The sequence below is a fragment of the Gopherus evgoodei genome, chromosome 2 (genome assembly GCF_007399415.2).
Source record: "Gopherus evgoodei ecotype Sinaloan lineage chromosome 2, rGopEvg1_v1.p, whole genome shotgun sequence".
NCBI classification, from domain to species: domain Eukaryota; kingdom Metazoa; phylum Chordata; order Testudines; family Testudinidae; genus Gopherus; species Gopherus evgoodei.
In genome coordinates this window covers 204,145,852-204,160,477 of record NC_044323.1, presented here as the reverse complement: position 1 = coordinate 204,160,477, position 14,626 = coordinate 204,145,852, and the positions used below count along the sequence as shown (strand labels likewise).

Sequence of the window (14,626 nt, the reverse complement as noted above, 5' to 3'; positions counted from 1 at the left end):
ATTTCAGGTAAATTATCATATACAGAAAAGGACTTGGTGGGCTGTACTTATTAGTGCTTATTTTAACTATACAGCTTTAAATGTAGCTCCACGGTATGATTTTATGAAAGGAAAGCCCTGTAGGGGAATACTTGTTGAACTCAACATGTTAAAAAAAGAGATTGTGTGTTGACCTTGTATGCTGCATGAATACCTAAATGGGTGTACACAGAAGGACTCAGGAACTAAATAGTTGGCAATATACAATAAATGTATAATAAGGCACAGTTTGAGGACAGAAAAGATTGTATAAGAAGAAAAGACATTTTTACCAGGAAAATCATCACTGTATGGAATAGTTCAAGGAATAATAATATCTAGAGCTATAACTACAGAGAAGTAGTGACCAGATGGAATCTTGATCCTTCCCAGTCTACAATATGTTTGTCTTTTCTGAAAAGCAGATAGCTGTTCCTTTGTACTTAAGGTTTACTTTTGTTTGCACAAAGTGTATATGCCCAGATATTATTTGATATGTAATAAACCACGAATCTGAAGTCTCAGCTGACACCATTGACTCCATTCCTCAACATCCGGTAATAGAACCTCTGACTGACTCTCTCATCTTCTGAGGAAGTTTGGCAAGCCATCAGTCAGATTAGAAACAACAAGGTGCCAGGCCTAGATGGTATCCCTGTGGAGGTATTCAAAGCTGGTTGAATAGCACTCATGCAAAAACTTCATCAACTTCTTGCTGGAATTTGGGTTAATGCGGAAATTCCACCTGATAATATTGTGACTATTTTTAAGAAAAGGGACAAGTCAATGTGCAGGAAGTATTGAAGTATTGCCGTCATCTCCATTTTCGGGAAGATCCTTGCTCTCATCCTCTTGAACCAATCCCTCCTTCTTGCTGAAGATGTCCTTCCAGAATCCCAATGTGGTTACAGACCATTGGGGGCATCACTAACATGATTTTTGTTGCACAACAGATCCAAGAGAAGTGTTGAAAACAATACCATCCATTGTTTATGACATTTATTGACCTTACTAAAGCTTTCGATTCCATCAGTTGTGAAGAATGGAAGGTGCTGACTATGTTTGGTTGTCTTTTGAAGTTACTGTAATTCATGTTCTCAGGCTATTTCATGATGGGGATGACTGCCACTGTCCTCTGTAATAGGTTGGAGATGGTCCCATTCACCACTTTTTTTTCTATCTAGCTTGCCATAATCTTGATTAGTATTCATGACTGCCTTTCTTCTGAAATTAGGATTGACTATCTCATGGACAGATAGCTCTTCAATCTGAGACACCATCATTCTAAAACTAAAGTCACCAGGACTACTATTACCAACATTCAGTATGCTGATGACTGTGCAGTCCTTGCGCACACAGGCTGACTTGCAATCCACCCTAGATCTCTTCTCAGGCGCCTATCATAGCTGGGACATTCCCTCAACATTGGGAAGACGAAGGTACTCCACCAGTCTGCCCAGCACAAGTTGCCCTCATTCTCCCACAAATTGTCATTGCTGGAAAATGTTGAGCATTTCCCTTACCTTGGAAGCCATTTCTCCCAGATAGCCAATCTTGATGTGGAGGATGAACATAGGATCTGTTGTGCCAGCATATCATTCGGGAAGTTGCTCCGTTATGTCTTTATAGACAGAGATCTGCAGATGGAAACTAAGATCCTGGTCTACAATGCAATAGTCATCCCCACTCTTCTTTATAGGTGTGAGACCTGGGTGACATACTAAAGTCACTTTAAGCATATGGAGTGGTACCAACAGTGCTGCCTCAGGAATATTCTCCATATCAGATGGGAAGACCATTGCACCAATGCCAGCATTCTCTCTGCAGCTAACATCACCAGTGTTGAGGCGAAGATTATAAAACATCAGTTTTGCTGGGCTGGCCAGTGTGTGCAGGTGGCTGATATCTTCCAAAGCAAGTCCTCTTTTCTCAACTTAGTCATAGAAAGAGGACTTGCAGAGGTCAAAGGAAATGCTACAAGGACACACTGAAAATATATCTTAAGAAGGGAGCCATTGATCCCGTAAATTGGGAAGAGCTGCCTGGCAGTAGACTGCAATGGAGTCACATCATACATCAAGTCTCAGCCTGGTTTGAAGAGGATTGCCCCGCTCAAAATGGTGAGAAATGGCAGAGGAGGAAGGAAAGGATACAGCATCCCGGCCAGCAGTTGTGCTTTTTCCAAGCAACCACCTGTCACATATGTGGAAAAACCTGTAAAGCAGGAATTGGAGTCCTCAGCCATCTTAAGTCATGAATGACTTTTACCCTTGGCAGATATCATCTTTGTATCAAGGGATAGCCGACGATTACACATCATAAAGGTTGGGACTTTCTATGACTGAGAATACATGAGCTGCTTATTCCTAACTCTGATCCTGGAAACGGATGACTTTGTATAGTCCTGAATATTGGTTTGATTTCCACTCCCTCACTGGGGAAATGGAGACATGAATACCCTTGCATTGGGAATTTGACTTGGAAGAAATTACAGCTCCTTTTCCTCCTTACAGAAGGAAAAGAGACTAAATACAGCCATCTCTTTCCATACTGTATTACAAAAGGAATGACAAAAGACTTAAGAGCAGAAGGGGTTCACCCTGTGTCCCAGAAACCAAGAAGCAGATGAGTGAGGGCCTTCCCCTGCTTTTTATGTGCTTTTCAGCTTGGAACTTCAGTTTCAAAGATTACTGATTGATTGATTTTTAGTGGTTCTCATTTCAGGATGTTGAGAGAGAGAGAGTTGTGTTTTGTGGCTGTGATTTTTCCACAACCTGGGAACCAATAAAGGCTTTATGAAATGAAGTGAAAAATGAGGGGTGTCTTTACTCTGATTCTGAAAAAGCTTCTCGCTCAGAGGAGGGCAAACTATGGCCCACGGGCCTGTCCTGCCCAGCCCTTGAGTTCCCAGCCAGGGAGGTCAGCCCCTAGCCCCTCTCCCCCGCAGCCACACCACCACACAGGCAGCACTCTGGGCAGTAGGGTTGCGTACTCCTGCTGAGCAGAGCGGCAGTATGTCTGGCTCCGGTCAGGCGGCGTGGCTACCAGACATACTGTTCTGTGCAGCATGGTAACGGGACCGGGGGCTTGGATAAGGGACTGGGGGTCCCAGGGAGCAGGCAGGGGGTGGTTGGATGGGGCAGAGGTTCTGGGGGGCGGTTGGGGGACGAGGGGTTGGATAGGTGTGGGGTCCCGGGGGGCCTGTCAAGGGCGGAGGTGTGGATAGGGGTCAGGGGACTGGGAGCAGGGGGTTGGATAGGGGGTGGGGTTCCAGGGGTGGTTAGGGGAAGAGAGTCCTGGGAGGGGGCGGTCAGAGGACAAGGAGTAGGGGGCTAGATGAGTCGGAGGTCTGAGTGGGGCAGTCAGGTGGTGGGAAATGGGAAGGGGTAGATAGGGGGCGGGGGCCAGGCTGTTTGGGGAGGCACTGCCTTCCCTACCCAGCCCTCCATACAGTTTTGCAACCCCAATGTGGCCCTCGGGCCAAAAAGTTTGCTCACCCCTGCTCTAGCTGCTGTAAATTGTACCCAGCTGCAGTGACTCTCAAACAGATTTTTTAACAGTCAGGCATTGCCATGGTACAGCAATAGTCCAGCCACAGCTCCTTTTCTTGGCCACTCCCTACAGGGCCAGGAGGGGTATGACAGAGCCAGTTAAAACAGCTCTCTGTTAAACACCCATATCTCAAAAATTTAAAGTGATTGCAACTGTATAGTTCTCTCCTTTTTCATTTTCGTTTTGTTTTTTGAGCAAATACCCAAGAACTCTGTAAGAATTTCTTTGCCATCTTTCATGGCATCTTTTGCAATTTGGAGATCTTAATCTGCAGTTTTCTTCTCAGATCTAAATTCAGTAGAACTGAGTAGGTTCATGTTTTTCTCTATATGGAAACTTACAGCCATCACTGGTTTGTTTTTTCATCTTCAGCCAACCATCCTGCTTTAATGGTAAGTTCTGCACAATGAGTGCAGTCCAAAAAAATGGAAATAAAAAATTTTAATAACCCTGAATGGAACCTACAACCTCTTGTGTTTTCACAACACTGGTTAGATTTTCTCTGACTTAAAAAGCGGAAGGTGAGCTTCTTAAGTGTATAGAGATTACATTATAAAGTTTGCAGACTATGTCAATCTGGGAGGGGTTGCAAGCACTTTAGAGGACAGGATTATAATTGAAAATGTTCTTGACAAACTGGAGAAATGGTCTGAAATAAACAGGATGAAATTCAATGAGGGAAAATGCAGAGTACTACGTTTAGGAAGGAATAATCAATTGCACAAATACAAAATAGGAAATGACTGCCTAGGAAGGAGTACTGCAGAAAAGAATCTGGGGGTTATAATGGATCACAAACTAAATGAGAGTCAACAGTATAATACTATTGCAAAAAAAAGCCCCATCATCATTAGGTATTAGCAAGAGTGTTGTAAGCAAGCAGCAAGAAGTAATTCTTCCACTCTACTCAGCACTAAGTATGTAAAAGTGTTATAAAGGAATAGGAAAGTGACAGATTGTGCTCTTTGTCTACTGAGGACAAAAAAAGAAGTAATGGGCTTAAACTGAAGAAAGAGAGATTTAGGTTTGACATTGGGAAAAGTTTCCTAATTCTCCGGGTAGTTAATCATCAGAACAAATTACAGAGTGAGGTTGTGGAATCTCCATCACTGGAGGTTTTTAAGAGCAGGTAAGACAAACACCTGTCAGGGATGGTCTAGATAATACTTAGTCCTGCAACAGTGCAGGGGACTGGACTAGATAATTTATTGAGGTCACTTCCAGACCTACATACCTATATTCTGGGGATTGACAATTTTAGGACTCATGGAGGTGTCAATACTGGTGCGTTCAGGATGACATATTGTGACTCTAGGTACATAGTGTGTCCGAGGTATTCAAAAGTGTCTAGTGGTTTTGGATCCTCCAACTTTTGCATCTCCGTCCTGAGGTTATTTAAAGCTCTTTATTTTAATAAAGTACTGATCACCCATCCTCCAAAAATTATGATAGGGTGTATCATTTTGACTGTACAAAACACAGGTCACTTTTGAGAATATTGGCTACAGTCAGTTCACAGAGAATTAACAGCTCTTAAAGTCAATCACTATAAGTAAAAAGGACAAAAAATAGTTGTTTCTAAAATGTCTTCCTATCCCACCGCTCTTTTTTTAACTTTTGGGATCTGAGTCTGCAACAGAAAACTGACTGAACTGAGACTAGTGTTTTCCTTGTATATCAGTAAATGCATCACCACAGATGAGTTAATGTGAGAAGACTTGTGCAGCCTTCTGGCTATTGGTGAAGACAGTACAAAGTGGCACGAATACATGATGAGAAAATTGAGGAACATAGACAAAAATAGGATTTCTGTTTGGAAGAGTGTGGCAAATTGCTGGTACTATTATGCTGGGTCTTGTGCTTTCTCTTCTTTGGGGAAGGTTCAGGGCACCATTGCTTGCCTCTGAACCGGTATTTTAATTACCCCACTAGTGTCCTTGAGGAGGGGAGTGGAGAGGGAGGGACCTGGGCCCACCCTCTTCTCCAGGTCCCAACCCAGGGGCCCTGAGGTTTGTGGTGAACCACTTGAACTAGGTTCCTTCCCCTGGGCTACTTCCCTCTCCTGCCCTTCAGCTTGTGAAGGGGCTTCTTGCCCTCCTTCTACACAAGCCAGATGCCCCTTACCTAGGGTTTCTTTTGGATTTCTCAGCCCACCGCAGCACTCCTCCAACCTTTCCTTTTGTCTCTCTTCAATACTGTTCTCTTCTCCCACTCCTTCAAACTGCTCTCTGCTCCAGCCAAACCTTCCTGCTCCAACTCCCACACTGTCTGACTGAAGCAGGGGTTTTTTATCACATGACTGACTGCTGCTGCTCTAATTGGCTTCAGGTGCTCTAGTTAATCTATAGCAAACCTTCCTTCCCTTGCAGGGAATAAGGCTTCCTGCTATCACTCTCCTGCTGCCCTCTGGCCATGCTGTATCACAAGTCAGAGATTAAGTGGATCCCACAGCAGTGAGCTTGTTACTGTCCCGTTACTTTCTGGCTTAGTTAAATAGGACAGTTGCTTGAAGCTATAGATTGTGCCTTAAGTAGTACATGATGCTGTCAGGCTGTCCTGCGGTGGCTCAAGAGCATGGGTACCAACCTGAGGGCAGACTGTTAGGCAACGAGGCACAAACCCCAAATTGGTTGTGAGTTCTATACTTAGATTTCATCAACCAATTATCAAATGTAAACTCCTCATGCACTATAACAATCTTAAAATGGAGTCACAGATAGTTCTTGCCTTTGTGAAGGTGGGCTCTTACACTGAAAATGACACAACATTCAGGTTACTCCCAGTCCCAAAGAACCAGTCACTTACTCCCGGTCAGTTGCACTTTAGATCTCACACCAAAGACAGTGCTTGTAGCCAATCCTGTAATGAACTATCTAAAAGTTTATTATATAGGGAATGGAAACAAGAGAGTTATTTACAAGGTTAAAGCTGGTAAACATACACACAAATGAGTTTCAATCTTAAGTTTCAAAAGGTAATAGAAACTGCCATAATAAGCAAGCTCTCTGTGTCCTCTAGGGTTAACCCAGGGTAAGCACTGGAGATCTTTTGCTTATGCTTAGTAATCCTTGTTCCTCAAGTTACAGCTACTCAACAATTAAAAACCCACATCTGGCCCATGCCAGGTGACTTGGGCTCACAGGGCTCAATCCAAGAGGCTGTTTAATTGTGGTGTAGACATTCAAGCTCAGGCTGGAACCTGAGTTTGGGGACCTTCTGCCCTCATGGGGTCCCAGAGTCCCGGCACCATCCCAGGCCCGAACATCTACACCACAATTAAACAGCCCCTTAGACCGAACCCTGTGATCCCAAGTCAGCCAGCATGGGCCAGCCGCGGGTATGTAATTGCAGTGTAGACATAGCATCAGAGTCCAAGTAGATAAAGATACAGTTCCTCCTTGTTAGGGCTTTTTATTCCTTTCCACTCTTGCACTTTGAGTGACAAACTCAGCTGATGGAAGGAATTCACTTGCACGACTCCTCTTTGGGGAAGAAGGGTGAGGAGAGCAATGAAAAAAAGTCTTTTGTCTTCTTTGATGTTCCACAATAGTTCATTTGGTGTCAGTGAGTCTTCCTTGTGGGGCAGGACATACATGTTCTATTGGAGATCACCACTTTACACTAATTAATGTCTTTCTCCTGTCTGATGATTTGCACAGTCCCAGAGGCTTATAATACAAGCACTTAAATATTACCTTACAATATGGGATACAGCTGTATAAGTAAGATGGGCACATATAGCAACTTACAAGCATTCAATGAAATCTAAACACTAAGTACAACTTTATAATTCTAATGCCTATTTTAACACCACTAACACAGAGAAGAGCAGACTGGTTCCAGCTAAGTATTTGTCAGTGTTCCACTGAGGCATGATAGGGTCCTGGCACTGGCACTTGGTCTGCCAGAGTCACAGTTGGTGCAGCCCGACTTGTAAAATTTGCTTCCAAATAATTTCTATAAAAGAAAATGGAATGCTAAATGTTTCAAACCACTTTTCTACTTCTCTGGAAGGAAATCAACTATAAATATTAAAGTATGTATAAAAGTAAGAGAGAACTTTTTGATATGCAACCTTCAAACACCAAAATTGGGTAAGAAGGGCAATTAAAAATGCTTCATTAATTAATCATTTAAAAAGAGTGTTGAATGAAACTCTTTAACGTAGACTGAGAATACTGTAATAGTTATTCGAGATTATGTATAGCTTCAATCATTCTTTGAGACTGTCTTTGCTATAAATTAATTTGCATCACTAACATAGAATCATAGTCATAGAATATCAGAGTTGGAAGGGACTTCAGGAGGTCATCTAGTCCAACCATCTGCTCAAAGCAGGACCAATTCCCAACTGAATCATCCCAGCCAGGGCTTTGTCAAGCCTGACCTTAAAAACCTCTGAGGAAGGAGATTCCACCACCTCCCTAGGTAATCCATTCCAGTGTTTCACCACTCTGAGTGAAAAAGTTTTTCCTAATATCCAACCTAAACCTCCCCCACTGCAACTTGAGACCATTACTCCTTGTTCTGTCATCGGGTACCACTGAGAACAGTCTAGATCCATCCTCTTTGGAACTCCCTTTCAGGTGGTTGAAAGCAGCTATCAAATGCCCCCTCATTCTTCTCTTCTGCAGACTAAACAATCCCAGTTCCCTCAGCCTCTCCTCATAAGTCATGTGCTCCAGCCCCCTAATCATTTTCTTTGCCCTCCGTTGGACTCTCACCAATTTGTCCATTCCCTTTCTGCAGTGGGGGGCCCAAAACTGGATGAAATACTCCAGATGTGGCCTCACCAATGTCGAATAGAGGGGAATGATCACATCCCTCGATCTGCTGGCAATGCCCCTACTTATACAGCCGAAAATGCCATTAGCCTTCTTGGCAACAAGGGCACACTGTTGACTCATATCCAGCTTCTCATCCACTGTAACCTCTAGGTCCTTTTCTGCAGAACTGCTTCCTAGCCATTCGATCCATAGTCTGTAACAGTGAATGGGATTCTTCCATCCTAAGTGCAGGACTCTGCACTTGTCCTTGTTGAACCTCAACAGGTTCCTTTTGGCCCAGTCCTCTAATTTGTCTAGGTCCCCCTGTATCCTATCCCTACCCTCCAGCATATCTACCACTCCTCCAAGTTTAGTGTCATCTGCAAACTTGCTGAGAGTGCAATCCACGCCATCCTCCAGATGATTAATGAAGATATTGAACAAAACCGGCCCCAGGACTGCCCCTTGGGGCACTCCACTTGAAACCGGCCGCCAACTAGACATGGAGCCGTTGATCACTACCGGTTGAGCCCGACGATCTAGCCAGCTTTCTATCCACCTTATAGTCCATTCATCCAGCCCATACTTCTTTAACTTGCTGGCAAGAATACTGTGGGAGACCGTATCAAAAGTTTTGCTAAAGTCAAGGAATAACATATCCACTGCTTTCCCCTCATCCAGAGACCCAGTTATCTCCTCATAGAAGGCAATTAGGTTAGTCAGGCATGACTTGCCCTTGGTGAATCCATGCTGACTCTTCCTGATCACTTTCCTCTCCTCTAAGTGCTTCAGAATTGATTCCTTGAGGACCTGCTCCATGATTTTTCCAGGGACTGAGGTGAGGCTGATTGGCCTGTAGTTCCCCAGATCCTCCTTCTTCCCTTTTTTAAAGATGGGAACTACAGTAACCTTTTTCCAGTCATCCAGGACCTCCTCCATTCGCCATGAGTTTTCAAAGATAATGTCCAATGGCTCTGCAATCACATCTGCCAACTCCTTTAGCACCCTCGGGTGCAGCTCATCCGGCCTCATGGACTTGTGCTCATCCAGTTTTTCTGAATAGTCCCGAACCACTTCTTTCTCCACAGAGGGAGGGCTGGTCACCTTCTCCCCATACTGTGTTGCCCAGTGCAGCAGTCTGACAGCTGACCTTGTTTGTGAAGACAGAGGCAAAAAAATCATTGAGTACATTAGCTTTTTCCACATCCTCTGTCACTAGGTTGCCTTCCACATTCAGTAAGGGGCCCACACTTTCCTTGACTTTCTTCTTGTTGCTAACAAACCTGAAGAAACCCTTCTTGTTACTCTTAACATCTCTTGCTAGCTGCAACTCCAAGTGTGATTTGGCCTTCCTGATTTCACTCCTGCATGCCTGAGCAATATCTTTATACTCCTCCCTGGTCATTTGTCCAATCTTCCACTTCTTGTAAGCTTCTTTTTTGCGTTTTAGATCAGCAAGGATTTCACTGTTAAGCCAAGCTGGTCTCCTGTCATATTTACTAGTCTTCCTACACATTGGGATGTTTTTTTCCTGCAACCTCAATGAGGATTCTTTAAAATACAGCCACCTCTCCTGGACTCCTTTCCCCCTCATGTTATTTTCCCAGGGGATCCTGCCCATCAGCTCCCTGAGGGAGTCAAAGTCTGCTTTTCTGAAGTCCAGGGTCTGTATTCTGCTGCTCTCCTTTCTTCCTTGCGTCAGGATCCTGAACTCAACCATCTCATGGCCACTGCCTCCCAGGTTCCCATCTACTTTTGCTTCCCCTACTAACTCTTCTCTGTTAGGGAGCAGCAGGTCAAGAAGAGCTCTGCCCTTAGTTGGTTCCTCCAGCACTTGCACCAGGAAATTGTTCCCTACACTTTCCAAAAACTTCCTGGATTGTCTGTGCACCCCTGTATTGCTCTCCCAGCATATATCAGGGTGATTAAAGTCTCCCATGAGAGCCAGGGCCTGCGATCTAGTAATTTCTGCTAGTTGCCGGAAGAAAGCCTCGTCCACCTCATCCCCCTGGTATGGTGGTCTGTAGCAGACTCCCACCATGACATCACTCTTGTTGCTCACACTTCGAAACTTAATCCAGAGACTCTCAGGTTTTTCTGCAATTTCATACCGGAGCTCTGAGCAGTCATACAGCTCTCTTACATACAAGGCAACTCCCTCACCTTTTCTGCCCTGCCTGTCCTTCCTGAACAGTTTATATCCATCCATGACAGTACTCCAGTCATGTGAGTTATCCCACCAAGTTTCTGTTATTCCAATCACATCATACTTCCTTCACTGTGCCAGGACTTCCAGTTCTCCCTGCTTGTTTCCCATGCTTCTTGCATTTGTGTATAGGCACTTAAGATAACTCGCTGATTGTCCCACTTTCTCTGTCTGAGACAGGAGTCCTCCCCTCTTGCACTCTCCTGCTCGTGCTTCCTCCCGGTATCCCATTTCCCCACTTACCTCAGGGCTTTGATCTCCTTCCCCTGGTGAGGCTAGTTTAAAGCCCTCCTCACTAGGTTAGTCAGCCTGCCTGCAAAGATGCTCTTCCCTCTCTTCGTTAGGTGGAGCCCATCTCTGCCTAGCACTCCTCCTTCTTGGAACCCCATCCCATGGTCGAAGAATCCAAAGCCTTCTCTCCGACACCATCTGCGTAGCCATTCGTTGACTTCCACAATTCAACAATCCCTACCCACACCTTTTCCCTGCACTGGGAGGATGGACGAGAACTCCACTTGCGCCTCAAACTCCTTTATCCTTCTTGCCAGAGCCACGTAGTCTGCAGTAATCCGCTCAAGATCATTCTTGGCAGTATCATTGGTGCCCATGTGGAGAAGCAGGAAGGGGTAGCGATCTGAGGGCTTGATGAGCAATCCAAGGGCTATATTCCATGTTGACAGGAACAGTCTGCCCCGCATGTGCTGCTGACTCTTCATCTCATTCTCCTGAGCTCTACACTCTGAATTATATTTTTTCTAAACTGAAAAAGTAAAAAAGATTTATATGTAAATGCATATGATATGGATGCAGAACTATCTCTGTTTCATAAATGGGCCATCGGGTGCTCAGATTGTGTAATAAAGAGCACTGTAAAAATCCTTATAAATTTCATAAATTGTTTTTAATCCAGTATGGTAATTCCTTTAATGTCAAATACATCATATGGCATAGAAAGTAACTGCACAGGGAGGAGTAGTTAATATTTTGAGGCTGTTTAAAGCATAGACAATGGCATAACAAGATCCAATAGCTGGCAGGTGAAGCTAGAAAAATTCGAATTAGAAATAAGATGCAACTTTTTAACTGTGAGGATAATCAACCATTGGAATAATTTATTAAGGGAAGACAAAAACTCATGATTACTCAACATTTAACTTGAGATCAGATATCTTTCTAAAAGATATGCTTCAGTTCATTCAAAAGTGATCGGGCTACCTGGGTAGGGAAGAATAATTCCATCTATTGCAGTAAGTACTGAATTGAAATTAATTTGCAAACTGGACACCATTAAATTAGGCTTGAATAAAGACTGAGAATGGATGGGTCATTACACAAAGTAAAAACTATTTTCCCATGCTAATTTTCCCCTACTGTTACTCACACCTTCTTGTCAACTGTTGGAAATGGGCCATCCTGATTATCACTACAAGTTTTTTTTTTTCTCCTGCTGATAGCAGCCCACCTTCATTGATTAGTCTCATTATAGTTGGTATGGCAACACCCATTTTTTCATGTTCTCTGTGTATATATATCTTCCTACTGTATTTTCCACTGTATGCATTCGATGAAGTGGGTTTTATCCCACAAAAGCTTATGCCCAAATAAATTTGTTAGCCTCTAAGGTGCCACAAGTACTCCTCGTTCTTTTTGAGTTAAATTCTGTGACTTCTAGTTCCCAGACCAGACTAGATGATCATAGTAGTCCCTTTTTTACCTGGAAATGTATCAGTTTATTAAAGTATAGAAAGTATAAGTAAAGCCCCTTTGCTTTCAATTTAAATCAATTTTTACCAGAAAAATCCCAAGTTTTACAAAAGGTAGTATTAGGTTTTTTTCCAATTTTCGCCCTACTTTGATATCATTCTAATATATAAAAAATAACTTGTTTTTTTAGGAAAATACAATACATTGCATGAGATATATGTATTCCAATAATACATTAATCTGCATATATATGCAAAGCTACCTGATGAAATAAGGCTATATATTAATCTAGAAGATGCACACAGTAAACAAACAGGCCCACACACACGCTCCGAAGTGTGTGCACATCTGAACGTACTGATGAATCTCATGCCCACCATGTACACATTTCAAGCTGTTAGCAGATAATGATTTAAAGATTTGACACACTAAAATGGGAAGAAAATGAAAATCTGTATCAGAATACGTTTCAGAACACAAGTATTCGAAAGTTTTAGAAAAACAAAATTAGGAGAAAAGGATGAAGTTGAGTGTATGCGCTGCAAATGGTGCAGCCCAGTTATTAAATGTAAATATTTACAGGCAAATAGTTCTTAGTCTACAACAGTAAGATGTTTATTCAAATAAGTTTTATTTGGGGATTAGAGAGAGATTGTTTTCTTAAACTCAGAGGTGGCGTGTTTTGAGTTCTGTTTTAGTTCTGCAGCAAACCACACTGAATTCCATTCATCATAGAATCATAGAATATCAAGGTTGGAAGGACCTCAGGAGCCCATCTAGTCCAACCCCCTGCTCAAAGCAGGACCAATTCCCAACTAAATCATCCCAGCCATGGCTTTGTCAAGCCTGACTGTAAAAACCTCTGAGGAAGGAGCATTAATCTAGTGAATACTTTTTTCTCCTGTCATTCCATCCACCAAAATAAATCCCGATATTTACCCAGAAAAAAATGTTTTTGCACTTTTTTTCCCCTGTTTTTGTTGTTGTGGTACTAAACATTGATAAATTCCTGAGAAAAATTTAATAAAAAATTAAAACGAAGGGCCCTAAATATAAGATCTAGAGCTATGCTACCTGACTATAATGAGAACTTGATTATTTTGACAACACTAGTGAACTGATGATGTTGTCTACAGTGAAATGACAAAAAAAAACTACTACATAATTTATATATTATAATAATACTTTGAACACATATAGCGCCCCTCATCCAAGGATCACAACATGATTTACATATATTAATCAATTAAACTTCACAACACTCTGTGAGGTAGCAAAGTATTATGCTCAATTACAGATGGCTGCATAGAGGCACAGAAGTTGAAGGGCCCTGTTGACACAGGTCAGTCACAGAGCTAGGAGTAGAACTCAGGAAGCCTGACTTCCTATTCTCTAATCTGATCAGACACCACACACTTTCCACTTTTGCAACACTTTCATAGAGGTGTATTAGACCTTTGACAATCTAAGGCAACGCTATTCAGATATGCATCTGATGAAGTGGGTATTCACCCACGAAAGCTCATGCTTCAAAACGTCTGTTAGTCTATAAGGTGCCACAGGATTCTTTGCTGCTTTTACAGATCCAGACTAACACGGCTACCCCTCTGATACTATTCATTTTTGTTACTTAAGTATTGCAAAAATGTCACCATTGTGGATAACATCTCTGATTTTTCACATTACAGCACAGGTTCTATTTCCAGTTTATAGGCTCACCACTCATCTACAGTCTGTATCATCAATGTTTAGATAATAGTTATAACCTACTATCATCAACTAGGTTTTGTGTTCAGAGGTTGAATCTGTATTTAATTTTTCTGTTTGGTCATTGGTATGAAACCTTATTTGTTATTCAAACCCTTGCAGCTTTACCACATCCTGTGTCATTAGCAACTATTTAACTATATTTAACATACCATAGTGCAGATGTCTTTCAGGATTTTAAAAATACTTCTATTTTTTTAAATATTGTGTAGAAAAGGTGAAGTATGTAATCAGAATTTTATATATAGAAGTAATATATGTATTACTTAATTTACAGTTCAGGAGAAAAGTTAATTTAAATGTAGTTTTTCCATTAGGAACTATAATAGTATAATCCATTAGGAAAGGAAGAAACATAGTTATTGACCAAATCCTAGGATGGTGTAGACTATATACAACCTTTTTGTCCTTGGCACAATAATTCGTTCAGAAATCATACAATAGCAAGAATCTTTAAGGATCACAGTTTCAACATAGTCTACTAAAATGGTTCTCTCCCTTCCCCCCTCTCCTGTTAGGAGAAACCAGGATGAGAAGTGAAGGAAGCATTTGCAAACTATTTTTTGCATCACTGAGCTGTTCCACTGTGCTGAATCAGCATCAGGAATTGGCA

The 14,626-nt window shown here is 42.3% G+C and overlaps 1 protein-coding gene across 3 annotated transcripts in view; it reads left to right on the top strand.

Moving 5' to 3' along the window:
* GNAL (G protein subunit alpha L) overlaps positions 1–14,626 on the top strand; it is a 315,605-nt gene that overhangs the window by 179,151 nt on the left and 121,828 nt on the right. The window lies entirely within an intron of this gene.